The sequence below is a fragment of the Procambarus clarkii genome, chromosome 46 (assembly GCF_040958095.1).
Source record: "Procambarus clarkii isolate CNS0578487 chromosome 46, FALCON_Pclarkii_2.0, whole genome shotgun sequence".
NCBI lineage: Eukaryota > Metazoa > Arthropoda > Malacostraca > Decapoda > Cambaridae > Procambarus > Procambarus clarkii.
The window spans coordinates 16241516-16260993 of record NC_091195.1 but is presented as its reverse complement, the minus strand read 5'-3'; the positions used below and the strand labels follow the sequence as shown (position 1 = coordinate 16260993).

Sequence of the window (19478 nt, the reverse complement as noted above, 5' to 3'; positions counted from 1 at the left end):
ACACAATGAATTATCATTATTGTTATTGAACTCTGTGCTCAGAATTTTTATCCGAATTATTAGATGGTTCTGTGCAAGCCCTGGGTTCTCGGCGCTGGGGTTCTGGTGTTCTGTGACGACTGGCTAGTTTGAGCTTCCTGTCGTCAGAGTTGTCTGTTAACCAGGGTGCATACCCAATTGCAAGATTTAACTGGGAGTTCGGTTGGGCATAAATTGGAGCTGCCTCACATGGGTCAATAGGCTTTCAGTGATTTCCTTTATTTTCATTCACTTCTAAAATGAAAGCTTTGATGTTAAAGTTATTTCCAGTTTGAAGTTTATGGCTTAAGTATAATTTTAATCTGGAATAATTATTCATGAATAATTTATGTAATTTGTTTTTATATTCTAGCCAATGTATGAACATTTCTTCTCCCCTCTCAGGTATTTTAATTGCAAAGAAAAGTTTGTTTGAGAATTCTGTACCTGAAGTATGTGGAGGTGGAACTGTGTTCTATGTGTCAAGAGACTCTCACCGATACTTACAGGTAACAACCTCATATAATTAATTATAATTCTAAACTATAGTTTCAAAACCTATTTCATTCAAATACGCAACTAATGAATCTACTATTCGCTGAGATGGTACCATCTACAAGGTCGCATCAGCCGTGGAGTTCTATAGGCCTATCAGGAGACCAGTGCCAGAATCTGGCTCTCTCTCTCTCAGAGGTGCAAGGAGCGGTGACGTTTTATTTTTGCCACCTCAGTGGGAAATGCAATCAGAAAGTCAGGGAGTCAAAACAAACCACTGCTGGGTTCAAAAAAGATGAAATATCTGAAGCCCGCCTAAGGAACTCCCCCCAACTATGTAAACAAATAATCAAGTTATCTCAAAAATAGTGCAAACTTGTTTTCCAGTCAGGGTCTGAGCTGCCAATTCTAAAGTAAATGTCTGCATCCTCTCAGTGACCTGAAGGGAGGGTGGGGGGGTCTGGGAACCACCGGAGCTCACCCAGAAATTTGCATTTCATTACATTCAATGCCGATTTTCTTAGGGGATCTCCTTGTGGCTTCCTGAAGCTAACTACCCAAGAGGAAAGAAAATACACGGAAATTCACCAGGGAGGAGGAGGCACTGCAACAATTGTGACAAAAATTTGACCTCTGACCTAGAGATACGACCCAAAGCCACACAAAGGACTGAGTCCCAGGAAGATTCACTAGATACTGGTACTGGGCCACCAGAACCCTGTTCGACCTCCAAAAACCCCTGAGCCCAAATGTGTGCTCACTAACCCGACTCGAGTTAAGACATGAAAGTCCCAAGACTCCTGACTCACCCTGGGCAAGGGCCACCACAGGCGAGGAGGACCTACTATAGGTGCAATTCCTGAACACTTCAGAGAAGATATTTCTGACAATGCAAGGGCCTGACAGCCGAGTGGACAGCGCTTCGGATTTGTAGTCCTGAGGTTCTGGGTTCAATCCCTGGTGGAGGCGGAAACAAATGGGCAGAGTTTCTTTCACCCTGATGCTCCTGTTCACCTAGCAGTAAATATGTACCTGGGAGTTAGACAGCTGGTACGGGCTGCTTCCTGGGGATGAGTAAGAAAAAGGAGGCCTGGTCGAGGACCAGGCCACTGGGACGTTAAGCCCCGAAATTAACACAAGAAGAAGAGCAGCTCTAGGGAGTACACCAGTAAGGTAATATGCACATATGTAGCTGCAAAATCAAAACTTGTCTCATGCTACACTGCAGTGTACCAGAAATGCCACCAAGGGCAAACACCACCACTTAGCTACTCAACAAGCAGAACACTGGAGCCAGCACCTAAGAGAGGCAACTCGGTGCACACTGCATCAGCTACAGAACTGAGAGCTCAGACCCTGGCTGACAATGAGCTACCGCCCCCCTTCCCCTAAACGAGAGGAAAGGTGGGTCAAATGACCATGCACTAATATCGAGAGAATTCGATCGTTTGTTTACATAGTTGGGGGAGTTCTTTAGGTGGGTTCGTGGCTTCTGTCTCCTTTGAATTGAGCAGTAGTTTGTTTGACTTGCTGATGTTTTGGTTGCCTTACCCAGTGAGGTGGTGAAAATAAAATGTCACAGCACTCTGTGTCTCTGTGAAGGGGCCAGGTCTGGCTCTGGTCCCTGCTAGACCTATGGAACTCCACTGCGTATACAGTAGTACCATCTCGGCACATATTAGCTTCATGGAGCCACAAGGGTGTTTACCTCAGAAAATATTCAGAAAAATAGAACAAAAATCGGGTATTGGGTCCTTAAAATATTTTTCCCTTATGATCAACCTATGCATTTTAGGAGCTTTTATATTTTGCATTTTTTGGATATCTATTGTTATTAATGTATGTCCTTCTGTTGTTAGAGGTCCATGCTGCTCTATTACACAACACTGTGCTAACATCCTTGTTCAGACAAAAAAGGAACCTCCAGAATTTCCTGAATTCTGAACACAACAACATTTATTTTAAATTTAAATTTTGGCAACTAAAATGATGTGACACGTAATGCAAGATTAGTGTTGTTATCAGTTATTATTAATGATTGGTGTCAGGAGATGTTCACATCACTATGTTGTGGTGTATCTCGGGCCATTTACCTTATCTATGCTCTTAAAGAAGCAATCTTGTACTAATTGCTTGTTAAGTTTATTGCCTCTTGTCCAGGACCTGGAGACACGTGAAGAGGGTGGAACTCCAGCCATTGTCGAGTCTATCCGTGCTGGACTTGTAATGCAGCTGAAAAACTCTGTCACGCCAGAGTTCATAACCACTCGCAACACACACCTTTTAAGGTATGTGATGCAAATTAATTTAGTAAAAGAATCTTTACTAAATCTTGAATTGTTAGGGATTTCCATTTTCATTATTGCATTTTGCTTTTGCTACAAATTAGATATAATACACCGTTTGTTTAGTTTTTGGTATTTTCTCTATTACTGATCACTGAATTCTTACCTTAAAACTTGAACATTTCGATGGCGTTGTACTGTGTTGTCTGAGGTCTTTAGCTCCCCAATCCATTGCTGCAATGATGTCATATGATCCTAAATTTTCACAAATGTTTTCTCTAACCATTATTTCCACATCACACTGACACAGGGTAATTCAAATATGATGCCTCACAAGTGGGCACAGCTTATGGGACCTCCAACAGCTGTACAAAACAAGTCTCTCACAAGCAGTGCTAAAGAGTTTGTGATAAATTTGTTAATCTAGAGATATTTGATACTATAAGTGTTCGTGATATTGCACATAAGCCCATAGTGAAGCACAAAAGGCCAAAATGTATGGCTTAATCAATAAAGAAATTTAAATCTTTGAGTGTCTTGCCTATGTGAAGAATGCTTTCTTGGTAAAATAAGTGTTTCTCCAGTTAAATAGAATTAAATCCTTTAGTAGCACCCTGAGCTACTGGAACCACCAAGCCTTAGGTAAAATTACCAGGCCTCTAACACCCATCCTTTCCTAAGGGAAAATAGGACTAGAATTTGGCTCGCTCTATGAGATGAGGGGAAGCTTGGTGATCACAGATCAACTCAAAACTGAGAAAGAACCTGTTAGAAAGCATAGGGACAACAAAAGAAGTGACCGCTTGAAAGACATTCGGTACTCCAACGTAAGCACAGGTAAATAATCATTGCTGTTGAGTAAATACTCTAACCATGACGCACCTGACCATCATCAGATGCAACCCAGATCCCTCATGGTCTTGGCTAGTGTGCCATCTTGCTCATCCTCCTGGTGTTGTAAGTAATGCACATCTCTGCAAGGAATCATCTCCTTCAACATTTTAGCTAAGTGATGCTGGGTTTCCTTGGAATTATATTTGTCCATGATCATTTCTCTGATCATTTTTATTTTTATTCCAATTATGTAGAACCTTTGAGCAGTACACGTCAAACAGGGATGATTGCGCCATATCCGACCACACTGCACGAGTCAAAAAGTTGTAGGCATCCCTCCTGGGTGTGAGGGCCTCATTATTAAAAGTGGTAGTCATGGTAACAAATGCTTTAGCAACTCGCAACACTGCCATGCAGCTTGTGCCCACACCATCACTTAATATTGACCAAATCAATAACTGGGACTATTTTACATTGATGGTGTCACAGAAGATCTGGACTGATAAAGAATATGCACAAGGTTGAGAGAGATCATTGAACATAATGTTATTGTCTTTATTGATGTGAACTATTGATATTGATGTTTATTATTTTGTGAACATTGTTATGATGTTGACAGTGGGAGGTAGAAATTCACAGCACACAGCCGTGGTTTTGTTTATCTCTGCATCATGAAACATGACCTCATGTTCATTTAGAAAATAAACTTGTGAAAAATTATTCATAATTTAGTGACAGAAATCTGATAATAATAGTGTTGTGGCTAGATTAGTGGTGTTTGTAGTATATTGGAGGCATTTTGCCGAGTCAGGTGCCATCATTTGCTGGCATCGTATGCTGATAGCCTGTATTACTATGCTGTTCTTGGATTTCATTTCATGCTCACCAGAACACCTTAGCAGTTTGTTTTGGTACATAAAACTCTAGATAGGTATATATGATGTGTATGTCATGTAAAAACAGCAAAAGCTGTATTTTTCCAGTGGTGGGAGACCCTTTTGGCTACTTGAAGCTACTATGTACTGATATGATACCATCTACTAGGTTGCATCAGCCTTGGAATTGTATAGGCTTACTGGGGGACAAGTGCCAGAACCTGGCCCCCTTCACAGAAGGACAGGGAGTGGTGACATTTATTTTCACCACCTCACTTGGGAAGGCAACCATAAAGTCAGTGAGTTTAACCACATCATTGCTGGCATCAAAAGCCTCAAAACTTGCCAAAAGAACTCCCTAACTTTGTAAACAAATGAGCAAATTCTCTCAGCACTAGTGTGATCTCATTCGCCCCATCACCCTATCTCCCTACTCATTTGCGGGGACAGGAGGAGGTAGCTCACCACCAGCCAGGGTCCCATCTTCCAGTTCTATAGCTGATGTAAGGGGTACCTATTCCATGTTGATTCTGGTGTTCTGCTTGTTCAGGTAAGTGGTGGTGGTGGTGTTTTTCCTCCAATGTGTTTCCTGTTCGCTGTCAAGTTTTGAGTGTTCTTGGAGCTACATGTGTATGGGGTTACCTTCCATGTGTACTCCTTAGTGCTGCCCTTGCACTGCTAGGTTTATCTTCCCTGGAGTGGAGTGTTCGGGAGTCGCTTTCTTAGAAGTTGTCCTCGCTTGTGGTGGCTCTCACCTAAGGTGAGTCAGGTGTTTTGGGACGTACCTGTTCTAACTCGGGTTGGGAGCGATTTTGACTAGCAGGGCACACTAGTGGATTTGCATGCTTCTCTCATCACACAGTGGTCGGCCTTCACAGCCACATTGCATGTGTTAGCTTACATTTAGGTCCAGCATAGCAATTCCAGTACCTGGGTGTCTGCTTGGGTCTCTCCTTCAGACTCTGGAAATCCCCTGTGAGTTTAGTTGTCCTTTGGATATTCCTTCTGAACCTGCTCTCACTTCGTTCGAGTTAAGAGGTTGCTGATCGTCTGTGCCACATGGTGGCGTTCATTCCTTCTATCTCTGCCATGCTGCCTGTTGGGTCACCTTCGACCTTAGGAAATAGCAAAAGGAGTGCCATGAGACATTGTACTGTCGTTGAGAAAAAGAACAAAGGTGGGACACCATCAAAGAAGCCTCCTGCTCTCTGTAAACTTGGCAATAAAAATGCATAAAAAAGACGAGATATGAAGAGCTGAGGAGAAGGTTGAACCAGCAAAATGCATTGCTAGGCCAATCGTCTAATAGAGGAAGAGCTGCTGAAAAATGACCGAGTTTGGACGCCAAGCAAGTGGTGCTGGAAACCAAGGTTGAGCCGGCCACCATGGAGCCAGAAGGATCACCCTCACCTGGTAGGACTTCAACCTGGCCAGGACCCAGAAGAACAGTTGTACCAGGAAGATAAAGTACAAGAACCCCCACCTTGACCAGTCCACCCAAAGACATCCTTTGCTAGGACCTTGCGATTTGGAAATGGAGCCACGTAAAGAGGAAGGCTCTATTTTCTCTATTCAAGATACTGTATGTAGATTGTTTCTGGGGTGAGCTCCGTCGGCTTCCCGGAGCTATCCCAGGCTGATATGCTAATGTCAGACTTTGGCATCAGTCATGTGTATGGAGTTCTTAGGCCTGCCTACCGGGGACCACGGCCAGAACCGGGCCCCCTCAGAGAGGCAAGGGAAGCAATGGCCTATAGAAGCCCCCGTGTGGTTGGAAGCATTCTATGTCTGCCATCGACCGGAACAGTCACCCAGAAAGCCGCCTCAAAACGCCGCCTCAAAACAAACCACTATTCTGGTTAAAATTGCTACCAAAAGCCGAACTAGTAGATAGAACTCCCCAACCGAAAACAAGCAAACTAGTGTGACGTCACACACCGCCGCGCCGCTGTCTGCGCAGCTCCCCCCTCCCCGGGAGGGGGAAGGGGGAGCCCCAGACCCCCACACCGGCTACCCACACCTCAGTTCTTGAGGCTGATGCTATAGGCGATGGTCGTGTGCTCTGGCTCCGGTGTCACTACTGCACTGTGCTTTGCGTGTGGTGTTGGTTTTGTGGGTGCGAGAGCCAGGAGTTATCTTCAGTACTCGGGCTGCATGCGCCTAGGGCTGCCTTCCCTAGGTGCCCTGTAAGTACTGCCCTTGGGGCTTGGGGCCACATTGCACAGGCTCCTCGGGGTCTGCCTCTGCTGGTCCGTTTTACCATTCGGTTTTTCGGCCGCCTGTTGGGCTCTTGGGTGTTCTGTTCTCCCTTGTTACCGGCAGGTAAGAGGCAGTTTGCACTGGTAGGGGCGCAGGGTGCTGCTCAGCTTGTATTCCCGACATTGCGGCCGGCTCTGTTCCTTGGGGATCGCTGTCCTCTTGCGGGGTTTTCTTTTTCTTTTTGCCTGGTGGGGGGGGGGGGGGTTCTGTCATTTTATTCAGTTTGTTTTTGCCCTTCCACTGTTCTCCTCGGTGGCGCCCCCTGCTAGGTCCCCGTGAGTGTACACGTCCCTGGGGTTCAGCTATAGAAGTTTGCTTGGTAGTTTTGGGTGCTGGTTTGCAGCACCCTGCCTGGGACTACATGAGCGCGAGTCCTCTTAAAGTAAACGCTCTGGACCCTGGGAATCCCCTAAAGGGCGTGTGGGTCCAATGGATGTGACCCCGGAGTCCCCACTCGCTGTGTGCGAGTTTGAGGGTTGCTCGGTCCCCTTGTCTCAGGGTGACCCTCATTGTTTTTGCCTCTGCCACTGCTGCCTGTTGGGTCGGTGATACTTTCGACCCTGAGTCCAGTGAGTGTTGCTGCTTGCTTGTGACTCAATTTACCCAATCCTCTGATGATTCTATTCGGGTACAGGCGGTGCGTGCGTTGCAGTCTAGGTTTCGTCTGTTGCAACGCGCTCGGTTGGTTGCTCACCCGGATGCCCCATGGCTGCCCTGCTTTGCTTTTCGAGACCCGGACTTGGGGGTGGGGGTCGCTTCGATCCTGGTTCAGTCCACACCTCCTCGTCCTTCCCCTTCTGTTCGTTCTGGTCCCCCCCCTCCTGCTTCCGGCCCCGAAGCGTCTGAGGGTTTCGGGGTCGGAGCAGGGGTTACTTGATCTCGAGACTCGGGCAGCTTCGGGGGGGCGGCAGAGGCATTCGAGTCTTGTCTCCCAGCTGAAGTTTCTGGGTCTGACCAGTGGGCCCCCCTTCCTCCAGCTTTTCCGGCTGCTTCGTCCTTGTCTTGTGGGGTCAGGGCTTGGGGAGAGGACTCGGCCTTGGGTCCTGTGGTGAAGGACCTCGAGGCTGGGGAGGGGCTGACTTGGGGGCCTTGGGCCCCGCTGGACCCCGCCTGGGTTTTTCTTCCCTCTGAGCGGGGCTTATTGTTACAAGGAGTGGGGTTTTCTTTTCCCCCCTCTGCGTACGAGTTGGATTTGGTGTCGGCCCCTCCCCGGGTTCGGTTCCGTGTTCCCCCGGGTACGTCGGTTCCGTCCTTCCAGAGGTTTTCGGCTTATCGCATCCAACCTGGTGTGGTGCGAGCGGCCTTTGCAGCTTACCTCCTGCGTGACCTGGATTATGCCTCGGAAATGGATCCGTCCGAATTCAGGTTTGGGACTTCGTTCCCTTTCTGGCTTCGTTACGAGGTTCTGGAGTCTTCCTGGCTAGCGGACTGCCCCTTGTTTGTTCTGGATTCCTAGCATTCCTTCTGTCGTTCCCACACGCTGGAGTGGCAGGAAGCTTCCACAGTGCTTCAGGTTTTCCTGGGGGGCGAGCTTGAGTACCTGAATGAGTGCTTGTTTGCCCCTGCCCTTCCCCGCGATGTGGGCGTTATTCAGCTCAATGTGCAGGTTCCCACCCTTTCGGCGGCACTCAATGCGGAGGACTTGCGCGTCCGGGGCCTTTTGGCTTCGGCCTTGCGGTTCTGTTTGGGTCCGTCCCGGGGTGCGGCACCTTGTCCTCGGCTGCGCGTTCGTCGGCTGCCTTGTTGAAGCTGTTCACGCCGATTTTGCGGGATGCGGTTTCCCTGTTTTATGCTTCTCATCTCGCGTGTCGGCAGACGGTGCTGGGTTTCTCCGTGGAATCTGCTTGGGCTCTGGCAATTAGGCGTTCTTCACCTTTTTGTCCTCTTCTGTTTGAGGAGTCGGCCGTGGCGCAGTTTATTCAGGCTGCGTCGGCGGCTTGTCGTCCAATGTCGGACTTGTTGGTTTTCCGGGGGTCCCGGGGTGGGTCTTCCCAGAAAGGTCGTGCCAGGGCTTGGGTTTCCTCTCGTCGTGGTAGGCCTCTGGTGTCAGGTTCGGGGTTGGCTCCTCCTGCGGACCCTCCCTCGTCTGGTCGGCGCGGTGTTTGCGCTGTGCGGGGTTCTGGGTCTCGTAAGGGTCGCCGGCCCTTTCGCGGTTTGCCCCCTTGACTGGGCGATGCGGGGGCGGCTTGCACTGTTCGCCCGCACCTGGTCCCACGATTCGTGGGCCTTTCGGGTTGTCTCGCGGCCTCCGGTGGCGTTGGGTGGCCCCTCCCCCCTTTGGGGGGTCGGGGCTGGCGGGGCAGGTTTCTTTCCCTGCGCTCTGTCGAGTCGTCTTGGAGTGGGTACGCTTGGGCGTCGTCGAAATGACGTCATCCCTCAGATGGGTTTCCCGTCTGTTTCCGGTTCCGAAACGGGACTGCGCGGACCTGCGGTTCATTCTGGACTTGTCCCGTCTGAACCCCTGGGTTCATTGCCCCTCCTTTCGGATGACTACGCTGTCTCAGGTTCGGCTCCTCTTGGAGCCGGGAGCTTGGATGGTGTCCCTGGACCTCCGGGACGCTTATTGGCATGTCCCGATTCATCCATGGTTCAGGGACTGGCTCGGTTTTGTTGTGGGGCATCTGAGTTACCGCTTTTGTTGTCTCCCGTTCGGGTTTAACCTGGCACCTTGCGTGTTCACGCGCCTTACACGGGTTGTGGTGACTCATTTGCGTCTCCTAGGTGTTCGGGTGTTGGCCTACCTCGACGACTGGTTGGTTTGGGCTCCCAGCCAGTCAGCTTGCTTGCTAGCCAGGGATTTGGTTCTTTCCCAGCTCGCCGAGTTCGGGTTCTTGGTGAACTGGAGGAAGTCCCATCTGGTTCCCTCTCAGGTTCGGACTTGGCTGGGTCTCGTTTGGGACTCTCGAACCGCCTCCTTGTCTCTCCCTCCGGAGTCTCTCCTGCGGCTGTGGTCCCGCCTTCGTCTGTTTCTGGAGGGTCCTCGGGTCACCCGGAGGTTGCTCGAGGGGCTGTGCGGGAGCCTGAACTTCGCGATGGTGGTCTACCCGCCGGGTCGGGTTTGGCTTCGACGGCTGTTCTCTGTTCCTTCGGGGTTCCCCCTTCCGCCTCTCTCGCGATCGCAGAGTTCGACCCCCAGGGGCCTTGCGTCAGTTGCTGCGTCACCGGCTTCCTCTTCGGGTTTTTCGGGGTTCAGTGCCTTGGCGCCTACCCGAGCCCTCGCTCGATGTGTACACGGATGCGTCGTCTCTCGGCTGGGGTTTTGTGACCAGTGCTCACCAGGCCGGCTAGGGGCGTTGGGATCCGTCCTTCCGTCGAGCTCACAGCACGGTGCGGGAGTTTCACGGCAGTGTGGTTTGCTCTGGGGAGGATTCGGGTGGCCCGCGGATCGACGATTCGGCTCCATTCGGACTGCTCTCCGGTGGTTCATTGCCTGAACCGCGGGGGTTCGATGCGGTCCTTGTCTCTTTGGGGTTGGTCGCTTCGGGTGACTCGTCTGCTGAGTTCTCGGGGTTTGGCTCTCCTGGCGGTTCACGTACGGGGCGTGTCTAACGTCTTGGCCGACACCCTGTCTCGCTTCGTTCCCCTCTCTACGGAGTGGACGGTCGACGACGAGTCCTTCCGTTGGCTTTGCCAGACGTTCGGGCGCCCCGAGGAGCATCTCTTCGCGTCGGCGTGGTCGCGGCGTCTTCCCGTTTATGCGGCGCCCTTCCCCGATCGCGAGGCCATCGGGGTCGATGCCTTTCGGCTAGACTGGTCGAGGTGGGGGTTCCTGTACCTCTTTCCCCTAGTTCGGCTGTTGCTCCAGGTCCTGACTCGCTTAGCGACTTACCAGGGGAGAGTTGTCCTTCTGGCCCCTTGGTGGCCGGCCCAGCCTTGGTTTCAGGCGCTGGTTGCTCGGTGTCCAAACCCGAGGGTTTTCCCGCGGCTCCGCCTCTTTCAGCAGATCGGGCCGGTACGTCACGTGGCTGGTTCGATCTTCTCCTCGAGTCTTCGCGTATGGGTTTTTTGGCTCGAGTATATCATCATCTCTATGGTGATCAGGTGGCCTCCTTGTTGGTGTCCCACCTGAGGGCTTCTTCTCGGCGGCAGTATGAAGTTTCCTGGCTGTCCTTCCGTTTCTTTTTGCGCCTTCGTCGTGTTAGTTCCTTGTCTGTTCGGGTGGTCTTGTCCTTGCTCTCGTGGTTGTTTCAGGACCGTCATCTTATGCCTAACACTGTCGCCTCATATCGTGCGTCGCTGGCGGAGCCGCTTCAGCTTGCTTTCGGTATCAATGTTACGTCTGCGCTGTTCCGCAAGCTGTCTCGTGCGTTGTTTCACCTCCGGCCTGCTCATGCGTCGCCTGAGCCGTCCTGGTCTTTGGACAGAGTGCTCGCTTTCCTTTCGTCTCCGCATTTCGTTGTGGCTCCTTCGGTCCAGGATGGTTTTTCCAAGGCACTTTTCTTGTTGGCTTTGGCCTCTGGGGGTCGGGTAGGGGAGCTTCATGCTCTTCTCCGGCGCAGGGGTTTCTGCTCCTTTGGTCGTGGTGATTGTTTTGCTCGTTTGCAGCCGTCTCCTTTTCTGGCGAAGAATGAGACTGCTGAGTTCCAGGAGGAGTCCATGGGTGGTTGATGCTTGGTTGGTCAGGCCGGGGGTGCATCATGTTTTGTGTCCGGTTGCGGCGCTTCGCCGTTATTTGCGCGCCACGGCTTCTGTGTCCGGGGATGCGCTGTGGGTTGATCCGTTTTCCCTTCTTTCCTGTTCGCGGGTTCGGGTCTCCCAGGTCGTCCGCAGGGTTATTATTAAGTCCAGCCAGCCTGCGGTCTATCCCCGTGCCCATAACGTTCGTAAGTTCGCGGCTCTTGCTGCCGTCTTTGGGAATATGTCTTGGTCTGATATTCGGGCGCGGGGATTTTGGTGGTCGAACAGGGTCCTGGCTGCTCGTTACCGTGTGAATGTCCCCGGGCCCCATCGGGCCTGTGTTGCTTTGGGTCGGCGGTTGCAGCCAGTTGTCTCGGCTTCGAATTGAGGAGTGAGCGACGACCGCCTCCCGGGTAAGTCCCTCTTTTTCCGTCTGTGGGTAGTTAGCTCCGGGGAGCCGACGGGGCTCCCCCCAGAAAACCAGCATTGAATGTAATGAAACGCCATTTTCTGGGTGAGTCCCGGAGGCTCCCCGGCATCCCTCCCTCCCTCCGGTCGGCGTTTTTTCGCGTTTTTGACATTCAGCCTCAAGAACTGAGGTGTGGGTAGCCGGCGTGGGGGTCTGGGGCTCCCCCTTTCCCCTCCCAGGGAGGGGGGAGCTGCGCAGACAGCGGCGCGGCGGTGTGTGACATCACACTTGTTTCCTTGTTTTCGGTTGGGGAGTTCTATCTACTAGTTCGGCTTTTGCTAGCAATTTTAACCAGAATAGGGGTTTGTTTTGAGGCGCTTACCTTTCTGGGTGCCTGTTCCGGTCGACTGGCAGACATAGAATGCTTCCAACCACACGGGGGCTTCTATAGGCCATTGCTCCCCTTGCCTCTCTGAGGGGGCCCGGTTCTGGCCGTGATCCCCGGTAGGCCTAAGAACTCCATACACATGACTGATGCCAAAGTCTGACATTAGCATATCAGCCTGGGATAGCTCCGGGGAGCCTCCGGGACTCACCCAGAAAATGGCGTTTCATTACATTCAACGCTGGTTTTTTGTTCACCTGTACTCGCTGGGCAGTTTTGTTCAGTTTTGGGTCAATCTTTGAATGCTACCCCTGACCTCTTTGAGCACATCGAATTCTTTTCCTGGTGCTCAGAGAGCTCAATCAAGTTCAGAGGTCTGGTAGCATTGTGGATGTATGTAAAAAAAAATTGTGTACAAGAGCCAGTTCACTTGAATGTTTCACTACTTTCAACAGTGAATTTTAAATTTTTATCTTATGTATTTAATTTGTTTATTTTTCAGGAAACTTTCAGAATTGTCAGATAATGTTGAAGAACTAGAGGTGTTGGGAAATGTTGATTTCCCAAACAGACTGCCAATTCTGTCATTTGTTGTACGTCATTTGCAGTCAGGCCTCCTCTTGCATCACAATTTTATTTGTGCTGTCTTGAATGATGTGTATGGAATTCAAGCCCGAGGAGGTTGTGCATGTGCAGGGACCTTATGCTCAGGACCTCCTTGGCATTGATGAGGATCCTTGCTCAACGCTATGAGAAGTTATTGGTGGAAGATTGCAGATTAGATAGGTCGCATCTTCGAAGACAGCATGAACACAGTGATGTGGAAGTGCTGAGGCCAGGCTTTGTTCGCCTTAATATCCCGTATACAGCTTCAGATGAACAGGTATGGAATCCCAACTTTGTTTTTAATATTCTTAATAAAGGTTTTTTCTGATCTATCTTAGTTGACCTAAAAGGCAAGATTTTACTTTAACTGGGGAGGCAAATCACACAGTCAGGCAAGGCAACATTTGACATTTGAGGTACGAGTGCCATGATACACATTCAGTTTCAAACGTTCTCACAGTGGGCTATACTTTAATTTTGTTTCATTGGAACAATAATCCAGCTCACCGCCAGCTTCTATACACCATAGAAAGCTAAAACCATACATACTCAAAAAGCATTTACAAGTCCTCCTTGGCAATCTTAAGATTGAAAAGAAATACTTTACCAAATTACTAGTTATCTTATATGCTACCTACTCCCACCACCTATTACCTGTTCAATATTTCACTCTTAAGTTAATGTGTCAGACAAGTACCTGCTTGCTTTGTGATGGCTCCAGGGATCACTACTCTTAGAGTCCAGTCTCTGACCAGGTTTTGGGGGAACATAAGAATGTCTGATAATCTAGTTCCACCTTAGATATTTAAGGGATTTGTTGCTAATTTTTCTTATACAGTATAGTATTAAATTTGATGAGATGGCATTGAAAATCCTTTGACCCCTGCATGCTATGTTGTAGTTATGTCATCCAGTAGCATTATTGTTATATGTAACTTTTATCAATCCTGTTGATATGTTATCATTTAAGCTTCAGTGGGGTGAAGAAATTCCAAATGCCTTTTTTCCTTCCTTAGGTTGACTTTATACTGAGTGCCGTAAGAGAGGTGTGCATAAATGGATGGCGGTTACTTCCCCAGTATAATTTCAATCCAGAAACGGGTGAATGGAAGCACCACACTAATCTGGTCTTCCGTGAGAGATTGTGGCTGCAGAACATCTCCTATGCTAAAGGCTTCTTCTCCTACCAGAGGAAGAATATAGTCTGGTGAGGCTCCAAACTATGAAGATTGTCTTATAGAAGCTAGACAAATATTTAATCATTCAAACAAGGTAAGTGTACACACTTATGATCATATATAGGCTGTTGGTTAAGTAGTATCCAGGTTAAGCCTTCATAGGCCATTTTCTCTTAAGGCCAAATAGTTCACAGGTGCTTCATTTCTGTTCATATTATAGAAGCCCATGATCCTGTTCAAAGGTTAAACTGCAGTTACAACTATTTTAACACTATCGCTCGGTAATGACTCAGCATTAAGTCAGTCATTAAGCATTGACTCAGCATTGAGCAGTCACGACTCGGCATTGAGTCGTTAAATTAAGTTGGCTTGTGTTCATATGGGTTGACTTGCTTGGTTCTTTTGACCTGAAATGCCAGTCAATCTGCATAGGTAAAATTTGTCTATCTATAAATAGAAGACCATAAAAACGTCATTTTCACTGTCCATTACTTCGTGATACAAAGAAAATATTACTGTTAACAGCTTGCCAAACCCTCAAACAATAGATTGGTTTCAGGTCAAATGATCATTAGGGAGATTAGACCATTGAAATATGAGAGGTCAAGAATATGAAAATGACAAAGAAATGGGTGGTATTTTGATATGTATTTTGCTTCTATATTTACTGGTGAAGACCTTGATATTAAGCCTATAGGTGAACAAATCTTTGTAGCTGCTAGAGAGGACAAGTTGACTAGTTTAAGGGTTTCCTGGAAGGAAGTTATTTAACAAATAGTAAATATAAAACCCAGTAAGTTCCCCAAGATCAGACAAAATATTTGCCAGGATTCTTAAAGATTCTAAGAAAATCACAGTAATGTGATACTGTATATCAATAAGAAAATCGACGGGAGGGTATTCCCAGACACGCTCTAGACGACTAGGCCACAACGTGGGCCAAAAGAATTGCTTGAGGAACAACCGAGGAACAAACCAGAAAGAGACATTTCTTTACAGTTACTGCTGGGTTTTTACAAATACTGTACCTTTATTCTTATTCCTTATTATTTCAGGTATCTTTAAGACGTCAGGTTTCAGAAGATATTATCCTCTTCCGGGAAGAAGCAGCACGTTTGCGTTGGTTCCTGCTTCCAAGTGAAGCAAAAGAGTTCCTTGCACAGCCCACTACTTCAGTTCTACCTGGTGACAATTGTGGTCCCCTTCCCTTCACGCCGCTGGTCTACCTCCTGAAGGAATCGGACTTGTGCACGAGGCCAGATTTTGTTTGGCAGCCAACAGGGCCTTATATACTGAATACAAAAACAACTAATGTATCAATGAAGTTCAATCCCAATATTCAAAATAGAGCTAATGAAACTGTTAGAGAAAATATGTGCACGCTTCCAGAAATCACAAAAGAAAAGAATGGAGATCTCGGAAGATAAGGGAAGAGACCAAAATGGACAAAACGGTGAAAATATTAACATATCCAGTTGCAATAAACAACAACACCATATATCTTCAGTCAGCAGAGCTGCCAGAGATGATCACAAACATTTCCCAACACAAAATTATTCAGATGCAAGTTCCAGTGAAGAAGACGAAAACACCGCTGTGTCATGTGATCATTCTGGTGCGAATGTCGGTACTCAAGAACAACGTATTGATCACGATAAACTGATAGAGAAGGAAAGGGCCCCTGATGAAAAGGTATCCATACTGGAAAACGAGAAGACGTTCATATTGGAAAACGAGAAGACATCCATATTGGAAAACGAGAAGACATCCATATTGGAAAACGAGAAGACATCCATATTGGGTGATGAAAAGGCATCCACACTGAATAATAAAAAGGCATCCTTATTGGATAATTTAAAGTCATCCTCACTGGATGATGGAAAGAAATTCATATTCGATAAAGACAATACCCATAAAAAAAATGACAGTGTTGTTTCTTCTAATAAAAGATCCAAAGTAGTGTGTGAAGATCTGTCATGTTTCATGCAGAGAAAGGACACGAATCCTTGCACTGTCACTTCAGTACAAAATAAGTGGCATTCTCCTCCAAAGAATATATTCAATCCTGCAGTTGAAGTAAGTTTTAACGTTTTGCTTGTTACAATTTATTTTATTAACAGTATTTGAACTTATTATTTTGTTGTTTTCTGAAGGAAGTAGACTGGTTAAACTTGATTTTTCATTCTGCCTATTACTACAGTTAAAAGGTGTACCACTGTCTCTGTTGATAATTATTTTCTTAACCTATCTGTCGCATATCTGCCGGTGACTCTAAGCATCAACATTTCCGCGGCGCGGTCTCTGACCAGGCCACCTAGTTGGTGGTCTGATCAACCAGGCTGCTCGATATGCCTGCTAACAGCATGACGTATGAGTCACAGCCTGATTGATCAGGTATTCTTTGAAAGTGTTTATCACATTCTCTTTTAAACACTGTAAGAGGTTGACCAGTTATAGCCCGTATATGTAAAGTGAGAGTGTTGAAAAGTGTTGGGCTTTTGATGTTGATCGGGTACTGGCGTGCCCTGATTCATCCAGTGTTTTGGGACTGGTTAGGGTTTCATGTGGGGTGTCTCAGTTGCTGCTTCCAACCCAGCAGCAGCCGATTTGAACATAACGTCCAGAATGTTAAGCAGATAGTTTCTCAATTTTGTCTTTTGGGGTTGTACATCTTGGCCTTCCTTAACAACTGGTTGGTTTGGGCTCCCATCTGGTCTGCTTGTCTGTAGGCCAGGCTTCTGGTTCTTTTCCAGTTGGTAAGGTTGGAGAGGTTGGTGTGTGATGTGGAGTCTGCTGGCTCCACTTCAACTAGTCTCCAGTGGTTCTTTGTTCTGTTTTATGTGGGGTTCACTTTGGTCCCTCTGTGGGGCTAATCTCTGTGGGAAGTTTGATTCTTGAGGTTTCCATGTAATTACCTAAGTGTAGTTACAGGATGAGAGCTATGCTCGTGGTGTCCCATCTTCCCAGCACTCTTTGTCATATAACGCTTTGAAACTACTGACGGTCTTGGCTTCTCACCTAACTTGTTCCAACCGTCTACCACTGTTTGCGAAAGTGAATTTTCTTATATTTCTTCGACATCTGTATGGTTCATGTCTGGGGCGTGTCTGATAATCTCATGGATGGGCTCTCTTATTTCCATCTTTTCTGAGGGAGCCTTTTGTGGCTCCAGAATCTATCTTGCTGAGGTGGCTCTTAACTACCAGGTCACATCAGCTGTGGGGTTCTGCTTGGCTTACTGGGGGACCAGAGCCAAAACCTGGAACCCATCACAGAGTGGGATAACACTTCGCCACCTCACCAGCAAAGCTTCCAGAAAGTCAGTGAGCCAATGCAGACTATTGCTAGGTTTAACCCTTAACCACTTAACTGTGCCAACCGAATATTCTCGGTCGGTGGGAAACTGTGCCAACCGAGAAAACTCTTTTTAATTTTTCGGTACCAATTCTAAATGTGTACGAGGTTGGTTGTGTACGAAATGGACTCTTAGGACCTCCAGTGAGAGGCAGCCATCTTGGAAAAAATTCCCAGAATGCCCTCGGGCTGCTGGCTGGGTTAGTACTGAATGAGCAACCATGGGTGGCGCATGCGCCTCTGGCTCCCAAACACCTGTCCGACGCGGTGTTGAAAGATAACGCTCTGTCGGTGAAATTCAAACCTTATTGTTGGAAGAACATAAGGGTCATAATATTGGTGAAGCTTGGTGCAATAAGGACCTAACACAAAGGTCGAGTGCAAGTGATACAACACCTATGAGGACGATACAGCGAGCGTATCCAGTTGTAGCTCTGAGCGTCACCCTTGCAATCCTATGCTATCTACAATTTATTTAGATGATACATAGATGAATCGTTTTCTGCGTTCAGTGATGATGCATCTGATACAAATAGCATAGATGAACAGTGTTAGCAGCTTCCATGGTGGTGTTTTCCAAATAGATATTTTCAAGAATACCTGAATCTCTTCCTAACTGACGGACACTCTTGAGGCTAGCTGAATCTTGTTCTGCATACCATTGCCTCTGGCTATGATTGAGCTGGCTGGCTTCTGGAGGGGTTCTTTTGTCCTGACTTTTGATATGTTCAGTCAAGGGTTGTGGTGGTCCTAGAATCTTTATGCACCACTTGAGTTGCTCTGGATGCTGCATTGTTTATTGATCCGGTGTCTTAGTTCCTTGGTTCCTGTGTCATTTCTCCCAGGTCATCCCCAGTTTCTCCCTCTTTTCAGGTTCTGGCTTAATGGAGAGGCAGGTTCTTGAACATTCTACCTCTTCATCAGGTGAGGAGTTCAGGCCCTTTGCTAATCGGCTCTCTCTCAATGTGGGATGAATATTGTTCCGCATTTCTGGGGGGAGCCACTATGGCTCCCCGGAACTGATAAGGATATCCCTAACTTTTGCATCAGTTGATGTGGGTGGAGTTCTAGGCCTATCGGGAACCACGAGCCAGAACCTGGCCCCCTCAAAGAGGCACGAGGAGCAATGGCTTATAGAAATGCACATGTGATTTGTAGCATTGTATAACTGCTATCGACCGAGACAGGTACTCAGAAAGGTAAGCGCCCAAAACAATGTATTACACCTATTATGGTTAAAAATTACGAAAATAGCCAAACAAGTGGACAGAACTCCCCAAAAGAAAACGAGCTAACAAGCATGACGTCACACAAGCCGTTCAGCTTGTGTCTGCGCAGCTGGGAGGGGGGAAGGGGAAGCCCCAGACCCCCGCACCGGCAATCCACCCTGCAGTTCTTCGGCTGATGTGATACTGCATGACCATGTGGCTCCGCCTCCTGTCTCTTATAGTGCTGTTATCAGTTTCAGTACTGCTCTTACAATGGCGTGCGAGCTGGGAGTAATATGAGGCGGTGACTGTGGTCCAGGTTTACCTGGGGGGCGACTTTGAGCACCTTAATGAGTGCCTTTTCGCTCCCCTTTTGTGGGATGTTGGTGCAGTTCAGCTTCATGTGCAGGTTTCTTCCCTGTCAGCTGCGTTTGTGGCTGAGGACTTGCGCATGCGTGGCTTCTTGGCTTCGGTCCTGCGTTTCTTTTTTCTCCTGGAGCTGTCTTCCGATTGGCTTGCGGAGGATGTAGAGGCGCTTGGGGCCGTTCCTAGGTCTAGCGCCTAGGTCTTGGCTGCTCGTGCGTCATCTGCACTGTTGAAGCTGTTTGCGCCGATTCTGCTGGAGGTGCTGTTGCTGTTTTTCACTGCTCGTCTCGCGGGTCGGCAGGTGGTGCTTGCTTCCTGATTGGAATAAGCTTGGACCCTGGTTCTTAGGTTGTCTTCGCATTTTTGTTCTTTGCTTTTTGCAGCCTCTGCGGTCGAGCAGTATATTTAGTCGGCTTCTTCCAGTTGCTGCCGATGTCTGACTAATTGATTCTCCTGGGGTCCCAGGTGGGTCCTTCCCGGAGGGGTCGTACCAGGGCTTGTGATTCCGCTCGTCGGTAGGCCACAGGTGCTGGTTTCAGAACCGGTGCTGCCTTCGGTCCCGGCTGCGCCTGGTCGGCGTGATGTTCGC

The 19478-nt window shown here is 48.2% G+C and overlaps 1 non-coding gene across 1 annotated transcript in view; it reads left to right on the top strand.

Annotated features, from left to right (window-relative positions):
* LOC123770444 (uncharacterized) overlaps positions 1 to 19478 on the top strand; it is a 157232-nt gene that overhangs the window by 51542 nt on the left and 86212 nt on the right. Inside the window, exons 7-11 of the transcript XR_011222172.1 lie at positions 424 to 527; positions 2674 to 2801; positions 12680 to 13060; positions 13800 to 14055; positions 15017 to 16037. This is a non-coding gene — a transcript (uncharacterized protein). The remainder of the gene's footprint in view (positions 1 to 423; positions 528 to 2673; positions 2802 to 12679; positions 13061 to 13799; positions 14056 to 15016; positions 16038 to 19478) is intronic.